Raw genomic sequence first — 13,120 nt, forward strand, 5'->3', positions numbered from 1 at the left:
GGATACTAGAGCCACACGGCCCTCAGCCGGTCTACTGGGATACTATACACCCACACGGCCCTCAGCCGGTCTACTGGGATACTATACACCCACACGGCCCTCAGCCGGTCTACTGGGATACTAGAGCCACACGGCCCTCAGCCGGTCTACTGGGATACTATACACCCACACGGCCCTCAGCCGGTCTACTGGGATACTAGAGCCACTCTCTGTGTGACCGACAGAGGAAACCAAGATGTTTTTTTTTACTCTAAAATGGCAGATTTTTATACAGAGCGACTGGTTAAAGAAGCAAATGCGTTGAATATCTCACATATTTTCATAACCAGACGTCATGCACCTGCACAAACAGCATTCCCACTGTAATTCTCCTTATCTGACACAGGCCTAATGCTTTAATGCTTTCTATAGTACAGTACATTCTACAAGTTGCACCAGCGTTTCCCAAACTCGATCCTCGTGACCCCAGGGGGTGCACCTTTTGGGTTTTGCACGACCCTTACAGAGGAAGATTGCAGTTTGGAAACTGCAGTAAAAGTGCAGTAATTGCAGTCGATGATGGTATTTAGCACGCAGTAATCGCAGAATAACTGCAGTTGAGCGGCAAAATTACTGCTGTAAAATGTGTATTTCTTTATACTGCAATCTTTTTTCGTAAGTGTAACACTACACAGCTGATTCAAATGATTAAAGCTGGATGATTAGCTGGTTGTTTGATTCAGCTGTATAGTGCTAGGGCAAAAACCAAAACGGTCACCCATTGAGGTCCTGAGGACCGAGTTTGGGAAAGCCTTCCCTACTATGTCAAACACACACAAACACACACACCCTTAATGACATTCTGGAGTTTCTCAGGAGTCAGTGGCACACACACACACACACACACACACACATACACACACATACACACACATTGGGGCCAGTTTGGACAGTCGGTTTGGAAAACTCAACAGTCAACTCTTCTGCTGTCGGAAAAACTGATTCCAACCTCCACATGATGCTGACGAGGAGGCTTTGAATGGCTGCAGGCCTTGCTTTGAAGAGATGCCTGTAGCAGTAATGTCAGCTTCAGTTGACGGTTAGGTAAAAGATCACTAAATGTTTTTTAAACATGTACAACTCTTCTTCCAGATTCTCCATTGGTGATCTAAGCGCAGCTCGTACCTACAGTATAGCGATCACACCACATAGTGCTAACATGGCTTTAACAATCCTCTACATTCCTCTGAATACATCTTCCCCTTCCAGGCGACCAGCTTCATTACAGACTGACGGAAATAAAGTCTATTCCAACATGTCTGGTTGTAGGATCAAACTCACTGTGTGTTAGTTAGCTATCTGGTTGTAGGATCAAACCCACTGTGTGTTAGTTAGCTATCTGGTTGTAGGATCAAACTCACTGTGTGTTAGTTAGCTATCTGGTTGTAGGATCAAACTCACTGTGTGTTAGTTAGCTATCTGGTTGTAGGATCAAGCTCGCTGTGTGTTAGTTAGCTATCTGGTTGTAGGATCAAGCTCGCTGTGTGTTAGTTAGCTATCTGGTTGTAGGATCAAGCTCACTGTGTGTTAGTTAGCTATCTGGTTGTAGGATCAAGCTCGCTGTGTGTTAGTTAGCTATCTGGTTGTAGGATCAAGCTCACTGTGTGTTAGTTAGCTATCTGGTTGTAGGATCAAGCTCACTGTGTGTTAGGTAGCTATCTGGTTGTAGGATCAAGCTCGCTGTGTGTTAGTTAGCTATCTGGTTGTAGGATCAACCTCGCTGTGTGTTAGTTAGCTATCTGGTTGTAGGATCAAGCTCGCTGTGAGTTAGTTAGCTATCTGGTTGTAGGATCAAGCTCACTGTGTGTTAGGTAGCTATCTGGTTGTAGGATCAAACTCACTGTGTGTTAGTTAGCTATCTGGTTGTAGGATCAAGCTCACTGTGTGTTAGTTAGCTATCTGGTTGTAGGATCAAGCTCGCTGTGTGTTAGTTAGCTATCTGGTTGTAGGATCAAGCTCGCTGTGTGTTAGTTAGCTATCTGGTTGTAGGATCAAGCTCACTGTGTGTTAGGTAGCTATCTGGTTGTAGGATCAAACTCACTGTGTGTTAGTTAGCTATCTGGTTGTAGGATCAAGCTCACTGTGTGTTAGGTAGCTATCTGGTTGTAGGATCAAGCTCACTGTGTGTTAGTTAGCTATCTGGTTGTAGGATCAAGCTCACTGTGTGTTACTTAGCTATCTGGTTGTAGGATCAAGCTCACTGTGTGTTAGGTAGCTATCTGGTTGTAGGATCAAACTCACTGTGTGTTAGTTAGCTATCTGGTTGTAGGATCAAGCTCGCTGTGTGTTAGTTAGCTATCTGGTTGTAGGATCAAGCTCGCTGTGTGTTAGTTAGCTATCTGGTTGTAGGATCAAGCTCGCTGTGTGTTAGTTAGCTATCTGGTTGTAGGATCAAGCTCACTGTGTGTTAGGTAGCTATCTGGTTGTAGGATCAAGCTCGCTGTGTGTTAGTTAGCTATCTGGTTGTAGGATCAAGCTCGCTGTGTGTTAGTTAGCTATCTGGTTGTAGGATCAAGCTCGCTGTGTGTTAGTTAGCTATCTGGTTGTAGGATCAAGCTCACTGTGTGTTAGGTAGCTATCTGGTTGTAGGATCAAACTCACTGTGTGTTAGTTAGCTATCTGGTTGTAGGATCAAGCTCACTGTGTGTTAGTTAGCTATCTGGTTGTAGGATCAAGCTCGCTGTGTGTTAGTTAGCTATCTGGTTGTAGGATCAAGCTCGCTGTGAGTTAGTTAGCTATCTGGTTGTAGGATCAAGCTCACTGTGTGTTAGGTAGCTATCTGGTTGTAGGATCAAACTCACTGTGTGTTAGTTAGCTATCTGGTTGTAGGATCAAGCTCACTGTGTGTTAGGTAGCTATCTGGTTGTAGGATCAAGCTCACTGTGTGTTAGTTAGCTATCTGGTTGTAGGATCAAGCTCACTGTGTGTTAGTTAGCTATCTGGTTGTAGGATCAAGCTCACTGTGTGTTAGGTAGCTATCTGGTTGTAGGATCAAACTCACTGTGTGTTAGTTAGCTATCTGGTTGTAGGATCAAGCTCACTGTGTGTTAGGTAGCTATCTGGTTGTAGGATCAAGCTCACTGTGTGTTAGTTAGCTATCTGGTTGTAGGATCAAGCTCACTGTGTGTTAGTTAGCTATCTGGTTGTAGGATCAAGCTCACTGTGTGTTAGTTAGCTATCTGGTTGTAGGATCAAGCTCACTGTGTGTTATTTAGCTATCTGGTTGTAGGATCAAGCTCACTGTGTGTTAGTTAGCTATCTGGTTGTAGGATCAAGCTCACTGTGTGTTAGTTAGCTATCTGGTTGTAGGATCAAGCTCACTGTGTGTTAGTTAGCTATCTGGTTGTAGGATCAAGCTCACTGTGTGTTAGTTAGCTATCTGGTTGTAGGATCAAGCCCACTGTGTGTTAGTTATCTGTTTGTAGGATCAAGCTCACTGTGTGTTAGTTATCTGTTTGTAGGATCAAGCTCACTGTGTGTTAGTTAGCTATCTGGTTGTAGGATCAAGCCCATTGTGTGTTAGTTAGCAATCTGGTTGTAGGATCAAGCTCACTGTGTGTTAGTTATCTGTTTGTAGGATCAAGCTCACTGTGTGTTAGTTAGCTATCCCACATGGCCTTGTCTGGCCTAGACAGACAGACAGAACAGCCCTGGTGTTCGGAACTTACTTCCTATCAGAACCTTTCTATGACGTCAGAATGGGCTAAGTATAAGGATCCCCACTTCAAAGTAGTGGCAGTGAGGACTAGACTCCAGGGCTGCGTACCAAGTGACACCCTAATCCCTATGTAGTGCACTACTTTTGACCATGTCCCACAGGGCTCTGATCAAAGTAGTGCACTATATAGGGAATAGGGTGCCATTTGGGACTAGGCTCCAGCACTGAGCCTGGTCTGTTTGGAGCCCAATGGAGCATGCAAAGACATTAAGCAGACTAGGGCCACAGGCCAGGGTGACTGACTGGTATCTGGCTGGCATTAGAGCAGGGTGGCGGTTGAAGCATTAGAAGTATTGCCCAAAACCTAGTTACAATGGAAGAACCAGAGGGGAGAGGACAGATATCTATAGCAGGAGAGACATTCACACCTGCCAGGTCAAGGGGGGAGGAAAGATATCTATAGCAGGAGAGACATTCACATCTGCCAGGTCAGAGAACAGATATCTATAGCAGGAGAGACATTCACATCTGCCAGGTCAGAGAACAGATATCTATAGCAGGAGAGACATTCACACCTGCCAGGTCACTCGAGATCCAAGGCGATATTTAACGTTTTGTTTTAACCCTATTCCAAACCTTAAAGGGATAGTTTGGGATTTTGACAATGAAGCCCTTTATCTACTTCCCCAGAGTCAGGTTGTTTCCCGAGCCAATGCTAACTAGCATTAGCGCAATGACTGGAAGTCTACGGAAACAGCTAACACTAGTCAGAAATTGCACAAACGCTAGATAGCAACTTCCTTCAAACTTCACGCAGAATCATAAAAACAGTATCCATTAGTTCACCTGACTCTGGGGAAGTAAAGGGTTTCATTGCCAAAATCCCAATCTATCGCTTACCTTAACCATTCGGAATTAATGTCTAAACTCAACTATTTAAATTTGTGTTCATCCCCCCCATGGACAAACATTGAATACTGAAGTCAACCCGTGAGATTTTGTTGTACACACACACAGTCATTCAGTCTGTCTCTAGAGGAATGGAGAGAAGCTGGCCTATGAATGAGGGACAGCTTGTTGAAAGGGCCGCACTAGTTCAGCCAAGACCCCCGCACACACACACACACACACACACACACACACACACACACACACACACACACACACACACACACACACACACACACACACACACACACACACACAGCTCTCCAGGTACTTTTTAAAATATTTGTATTTATTTAACTAGGCAAGCCAGTTAAGAACAAATTCTTATTTACAATGACGGCCTACCGGGGAACAGTGGGTTAACTGCCTTGTTCAGGGGCAGAACGACAGATTTTTACCTTGTCAGCTCGGGGATTCAATCCAGCAACCTTTTGGTTACTGGCCCAACGCTCAAACCACTAGGCTACCTGCCGCCCCAAAGGTACTTGACAGAGCGTGTATTATACACTGCTCAAAAAAATAAAGGGAACACTTAAACAACACAATGTAACTCCAAGTCAATCACACTTCTGTGAAATCAAACTGTCCACTTAGGAAGCAACACTGATTGACAATAAATTGCACATGCTGTTGTGCAAATGGAATAGACAAAAGGTGGAAATTATAGGCAATTAGCAAGACACCCCCAATAAAGGAGTGATTCTGCAGGTGGTGACCACAGACCACTTCTCAGTTCCTATGCTTCCTGGCTGATGTTTTGGTCACTTTTGAATGCTGGCGGTGCGCTCACTCTAGTGGTAGCATGAAACGGAGTCTACAACCCACGCAAGTGGCTCAGGTAGTGCAGCTCATCCAGGATGGCACATCAATGCGAGCTGTGGCAAGAAGGTTTGCTGTGTCTGTCAGCGTAGTGTCCAGAGCATGGAGGCGCTACCAGGAGACAGGCCAGTACATCAGGAGACGTGGAGGAGGCCGTAGGAGGGCAACAACCCAGCAGCAGGACCGCTACCTCCACCTTTGTGCAAGGAGTAGCACTGCCAGAGCCCTGCAAAATGACCTCCAGCAGGCCACAAATGTGCATGTGTCTGCTCAAACGGTCAGAAACAGACTCCATGAGGGTGGTATGAGGGCCCGACGTCCACAGGTGGGGGTTGTGCTTACAGCCCAACACCGTGCAGGATGTTTGGCATTTGCCAGAGAACACCAAGATTGGCAAATTCGCCACTGGCGCCCTGTGCTCTTCACAGATGAAAGCAGGTTCACACTGAGCACATGAGCACATGTGACAGACGTGACAGAGTCTGGAGACGCCGTGGAGAACGTTCTGCTGCCTGCAACATCCTCCAGCATGACCGGTTTGGCGGTGGGTCAGTCATGGTGTGGGGTGGCATTTCTTTGTGGGGCCGCACAGCCCTCCATGTGCTCGCCAGAGGTAGCCTGACTGCCATTAGGTACCGAGATGAGATCCTCAGAGCCCTTGTGAGACCATATGCTGACACATGCACATTTGTGGCCTGCTGGAGGTCATTTTGCAGGGCTCTGGCAGTGCTACTCCTTGCACAAAGGCGGAGGTAGCGGTCCTGCTGCTGGGTTGTTGCCCTCCTACGGCCTCCTCCACGTCTCCTGATGTACTGGCCTGTCTCCTGGTAGTGCCTCCATGCTCTGGACACTACGCTGACAGACACAGCAAACCTTCTTGCCACAGCTCGCATTGATGTGCCATCCTGGATGAGCTGCACTACCTGAGCCACTTGCGTGGGTTGTAGACTCCGTTTCATGCTACCACTAGAGTGAGCGCACCGCCAGCATTCAAAAGTGACCAAAACATCAGCCAGGAAGCATAGGAACTGAGAAGTGGTCTGTGGTCACCACCTGCAGAATCACTCCTTTATTGGGGGTGTCTTGCTAATTGCCTATAATTTCCACCTTTTGTCTATTCCATTTGCACAACAGCATGTGCAATTTATTGTCAATCAGTGTTGCTTCCTAAGTGGACAGTTTGATTTCACAGAAGTGTGATTGACTTGGAGTTACATTGTGTTGTTTAAGTGTTCCCTTTATTTTTTTGAGCAGTGTATTAATGGTTTCTGTCAGGAGAGAAAGTGAGATCAGTTATTAAAATTAATGATTGCTGCTTCTCCTGCGGTCTGATGGTTGGAGCAGGGGTGTCTGTCTGTCTGTCTGTCTGTCTGTCTGTCTGTCTGTCTGTCTGTCTGTCTGTCTGTCTGTCTGTCTGTCTGTCTGTCTGTCTGTCTGTCTGTCTGTCTGTCTGTCTGTCTGTCTGTCTGTCTGTCTGTCTGTCTGTCTGTCTGTCTGTGCTACCTGAAGACGAAAGTAGCCGTGCTGTTAAGAGGATGGACACAAATAAGAGAACAACAGAATAAAGAAGAGAAAGAGTGAGTAATAAGGCCGATACCCACTAATTATCAAAATCCAGAAAAGAGCCGTTAAATACAACCACCTAAAAGGAAGTGATTCCCAAACCTTCCATAACAAAGCAATCACCTATAGAGAGATGAACCTGGAGAAGAGTCCCCTAAGAAAGCTGGTCCTGGGGCTCTGTTCACAAACACAAACACACCGCACAGAGCCCCAGGACAGCAACACAATTAAACCCAACCAAATCATGAGAAAACAAAAAGATAATTACTTGACACATTGGAAAGAATTAACAAAAGAACAGAGCAAACTAGAATGCTTTTTGTCCCTAAACAGAGAATACACAGTGGCAGAATACCTAACCACTGTGACTGACCCAAACTTAAGGAAAGCTTTGACTATGTACAGACTCAGTGAGCATAGCCTTGCTATTGAGAAAGGCCGCCATAGGCAGACCTGGCTCTCAAGAGAAGACAAGCTATGTGCACACTGCCAACAAAATGAGGTGGAAACTGAGCTGCACTTCCTAACCTCCTGCCAAATGTATGACCATATTATAGACACATATTTCCCACAGATTACACAGATCCACAAAGAATTCAAAAACAAATCCAATTTTGATAAACTCCTATATCTATTGGGTGAAATACCACAGTGTGACATCACAGCAGCAAGATGTGTAACCTGTTGCCACAAGAAAAGGTCAACCAGTGAAGAACAAACACCATTGTAAATACAACCCATATTTATGTTTATTTATTTTCCCTTTTGTACTTTAACCATTTGCACATCGTTACAACATTGTATATGTACAGACAGACAGACAGACAGACAGACAGACAGACAGACAGACAGACAGACAGACAGACAGACAGACAGACAGACAGACAGACAGACAGACAGACAGACAGACAGACAGACAGACAGACAGACAGACAGACAGACAGACAGACAGACAGACAGACAGACAGACAGACAGACAGACAGACAGACAGACAGACAGACACCCCTGCTCCAACCATCAGACCGCAGGAGAAGCAGCAATCATTCATTTTAATAACTGTAATGTCTTTATTATTTTGGAACGTCTGTGAGTGTAATGTTTAATGTTCATTTTTATTGTTTATTTAACTTTTGTATATTATCTACCTCACTTGCTTTGGCAATGTTAACATATGCTTCCCATGCCAATAAAGCCCCTTGAATTGAATTGAATTGAATTGAGAGAGAGAGAGAAGCGTCAAACACACTTATGGATTAGAACACTGATGTTAACTTAACAATTAAAGCTCGTTGAATTTGAATATAGTCAAATGTGTGATAAAATGTGAAAAGGATGTCAGGATGTCAAACATGACTGTTGGGCAAGTTATCCTTTGAGATCAGTTTCACTTGAAATGTCTTCATATATTTTCAATTTAAAAACCGACCACAATAAGCATGAAAGCATGAAAAGCCTTAGTACCATTAGTTTAAAGCTTGCTCACTGAAACACTACCAGCACAATATCACAGCTGGTGGTGATTGAGAACAACGCTACATCCTGTAAACTTGAGGCACACTACTAGACATCCTACCTTAGCCCTCTTGTCTGTTGTGGCCTGGGGTGGATAATGATGTTGCCTTCACAGCACATTTAGCCTACATAGACACATGAAGCTAATATGCAGCAATACTCTGAAGAAGGTGCTAGTGTATTGTGAGACCTGTAACCACCTACTCATTTGGAACAATTGAATAAGATAATGACAACACATTTGAGGGAGAGAGAAATTGTTACAATTCTTATCTTCAGCATCACAGGACAACTCTCTGTTTACCATCAAACACATCTGTGTACAACAATGCAAAGCACCGTGGGAAACATCCACTCTCTGCTGTGGCGCTGCATCTCGTTATGCAAAGCTTGGTGGGCGATAAGAACACGCCATGCAACCGTTTACATAACGGCCACAACCTGCTAGAGTATGTGTGTGTGTGTGTGTGTGTGTGTGTGTGTGTGTGTGTGTGTGTGTGTGTGTGTGTGTGTGCGTGCGTGCGTGCGTGCGTGCGTGCGTGCGTGCGTGCGTGCGTGCGTGCGTGCGTGGGCGTGTGCATGTGTGTGGCGAGAGGAGCGGCCTGGAAGACCAAATGTCCACCGTTCCAAACTGTCAACAGCCAACATCAAACATAGCACTCAGAACCTGATGTTTGTTTTGGCATCGACAGATGAGGGTTGCCAAGTAAACATACAGCTTGGTTGAGGTTGAGATCGGTTGAGGTCGATCACAAAGGCGGATGCACGGATGCAGGACAGAATATGGATTATATTATATGGGGTGTATTCATTAGTGCACGCTGTAGCAAAACACTTCATAACAGACACCTTTGAAATGTGCGCACACCCAAAAGTAAACAGCATAAAAAGAACAAAAGAAAGTTGCACACTAAATATGCTCCCAACAATTGACTGTAGTAGATAAGTTGCACACTCTAAATATGCTCCCAACAATTCACTGTAGTAGGTAAATCTAACCAAGGTTTTAGCACTGCATTCTTCAGGTGTTGGTAGCAGTATATAGAGTACCATTTATTTATTTTTCTAGAGCTATATGCTCAAACAGAAAGGTCACTCAGACCAACCAGAAAACAGTTCCTCTTTGACTGCAGTGGGATTAATCAGGGTCACACAGAGTGTTTCTTGGTAGTTTTAAACAAATCTATAGAAAAGTATACACCTCACACACATGGTTATGGGCTTAAAAAAAGAAGACACCTGTACCATGTCAGACCTACAGTTGCAATGTATTAAATGTTGAGTTTGCACCCAGTGTAAGTGTAATCTATAACACACACCCTGGTCTTCTGTACCGTCCAAACCAGACCGGAGGAGGAGAGACCCGGTTCAGTTTGCCAAGCGGACCAGATGGGGAAAGAGTGACTCAATGAGTCCAAGTTTTCCATAGGTCTTCACTAGACACACACACACACAGACACACACACACACACACACACACACACACACACACACACACACACACACACACACACACACACACACACACACACACACACACACACACACACACACACACGCAAGCATGCACACACACACACTGCCACTGTCTACGGCTTATACAACCTCACACCCCTGCCCTTATACCACCCTCCAGCCCTGTCCTCATACCACCCTCCACCCCTGCCCTTATACCACCCTCCAGCCCTGTCCTCATACCACCCTCCAGCCCTGCCCTCATACCACCCTCCAGCCCTGTCCTTATACAACCTCACACCCCTGCCCTTATACCACCCTCCAGCCCTGTCCTCATACCACCCTCCAGCCCTGCCCTCATACCAGCCTCCAGCCCTGTCCTCATACCACCCTCCAGCCCTGCCCTCATACCACCCTCCAGCCCTGTCCTCATACCACCCTCCAGCCCGGCCCTCATACCACCCTCCAGCCCTGCCCTCATACCACCCTCCAGCCCTGCCCTCATACCACCCTCCAGCCCTACCCTCATACCACCCTCCAGCCCTGTCCTCATACCACCATCCATCCCTGCCCTCATACCACCCTCCAGCCCTGTCCTTATACCACCCTCCAGCCCTGGCCTTATACCACCCTCCAGCCCTGTCCTTATACCACCCTCCAGCCCTGACCTCATTCCACCCTCCAGCCCTGTCCTCATACCACCCTCGAGCCCTGGCCTTATACCACCCTCCAGCCCTGCCCTCATACCACCCTCCAGCCCTGTCCTCATACCACCCTCCAGCCCTGCCCTCATACCACCCTCCAGCCCTGACCTCATACCACCCTCCAGCCCTGGCCTTATACCACCCTCCAGCCCTGTCCTTATACCACCCTCCAGCCCTGACCTCATACCACCCTCCAGCCCTGTCCTTATACCACCCTCCAGCCCTGACCTCATACCACCCTCCAGCCCTGTCCTTATACCACCCTCCAGCCCTGCCCTCATACCACCCTCCAGCCCTGTCCTCATACCACCCTCCAGCCCTGTCCTCATACCACCCTCCAGCCCTGCCCTCATACCACCCTCCAGCCCTGCCCTCATACCACCCTCCAGCCCTGTCCTAATACCACCCTCCAGCCCTGCCCTCATACCACCCTCCAGCCCTGTCCTCATACCACCCTCCAGCCCTGCCCTCATACCACCCTCCAGCCCTGTCCTCATACCACCCTCCATCCCTGCCCTCATACCACCCTCCAGCCCTGCCCTCATACCACCCTCCAGCCCTGACCTCATACCACCCTCCAGCCCTGCCCTCATACCACCCTCCAGCCCTGTCCTCATACCACCCTCCAGCCCTGTCCTTATACCACCCTCCAGCCCTGTCCTCATACCACCCTCCATCCCTGCCCTCATACCACCCTCCAGCCCTGTCCTCATACCACCCTCCAGCCCTGTCCTCATACCACCCTCCAGCCCTGTCCTTATACCACCCTCCAGCCCTGTCCTTATACCACCCTCCAGCCCTGTCCTCATACCACCCTCCAGCCCTGCCCTCATACCACCCTCCATTCCTGCCCTCATACCACCCTCCAACCCTGCCCTCATACCACCCTCCAGCCCTGCCCTCATACCACCCTCCAGCCCTGTCCTCATACCACCCTCCAGCCCTGCCCTCATACCACCCTCCAGCCCTGACCTCATACCACCCTCCAGCCCTGCCCTCATACCACCCTCCAGCCCTGCCCTCATACCACCCTCCAGCCCTGCCCTCATACCACCCTCCAGCCCTGCCCTTATACCACCCTCCAGCCCTGCCCTCATACCACCCTCCAGCCCTGCCCTCATACCACCCTCCAGCCCTGCCCTCATACCACCCTCCAGCCCTGCCCTCATACCACCCTCCAGCCCTGCCCTCATACCACCCTCCAGCCCTGCCCTCATACCACCCTCCAGCCCTGCCCTCATACCACCCTCCAGCCCTGACCTCATACCACCCTCCAGCCCTGCCCTCATACCACCCTCCAGCCCTGTCCTCATACCACCCTCCAGCCCTGCCCTCATACCACCCTCCAGCCCTGCCCTCATACCACCCTCCAGCCCTGTCCTTATATCACCCTCCAGCCCTGCCCTCATACCACCCTCCAGCCCTGTCCTTATACCACCCTCCAGCCCTGCCCTCATACCACCCTCCAGCCCTGCCCTCATACCACCCTCCAGCCCTGCCCTCATACCACCCTCCAGCCCTGCCCTCATACCACCCTCCAGCCCTGCCCTTATACCACCCTCCAGCCCTGCCCTCATACCACCCTCCAGCCCTGCCCTCATACCACCCTCCAGCCCTGCCCTCATACCACCCTCCAGCCCTGCCCTCATACCACCCTCCAGCCCTGCCCTCATACCACCCTCCAGCCCTGCCCTTATACCACCCTCCAGCCCTGCCCTCATACCACCCTCCAGCCCTGCCCTCATACCACCCTCCAGCCCTGCCCTCATACCACCCTCCAGCCCTGCCCTTATACCACCCTCCAGCCCTGCCCTCATACCACCCTCCAGCCCTGCCCTCATACCACCCTCCAGCCCTGTCCTCATTATCTTCATGCCTTTATAAACCACATGTGATGTGGGAATGGATGTCTAGTGTCGCTGCGGCTGCTTCCTCCTTGATTCTTGACTCAATTGAAAACTTGCCAAGAAGAACACAAAGAAGCCCACAAAGAAACAAACCACGACACACAAACACACACAAGGTTTAAAGACAAATACAGCTGCTCCTGGGAAAGTGGATTCCATTAATACAGGTGCATAACACCCCCTTTCCATATTTGAGCTGGACTGTGGTTGGAGGAGAGATGGTAAAGTAAGGTACAGGTGAAAGAGGGTTGGACCTGACGTGTGCGTGTGCGTGTGTGTGTGTGCGTCTTCAGGGGCAGAGAGGACACACCCTCTCTTACCTCACCTCACCTCGCCTCACCTGTGCTTCAAGTGAGCTCATATCTCTACTGGCAGGGCCGTGACTGAACTGAGGGCCAAGCCCTGAGCCCAGGGGCCAGCAACTGGCACTTAAAGGAACTGTCAAGATAAATAATTAACCTAGATCCAGGCTTAAAATCACACAAACACACACAAGTATGGGTTTCTGACAGAC

This window comes from Salvelinus namaycush, chromosome 28, assembly GCF_016432855.1.
Source record: "Salvelinus namaycush isolate Seneca chromosome 28, SaNama_1.0, whole genome shotgun sequence".
NCBI classification, from domain to species: Eukaryota; Metazoa; Chordata; class Actinopteri; order Salmoniformes; family Salmonidae; genus Salvelinus; species Salvelinus namaycush.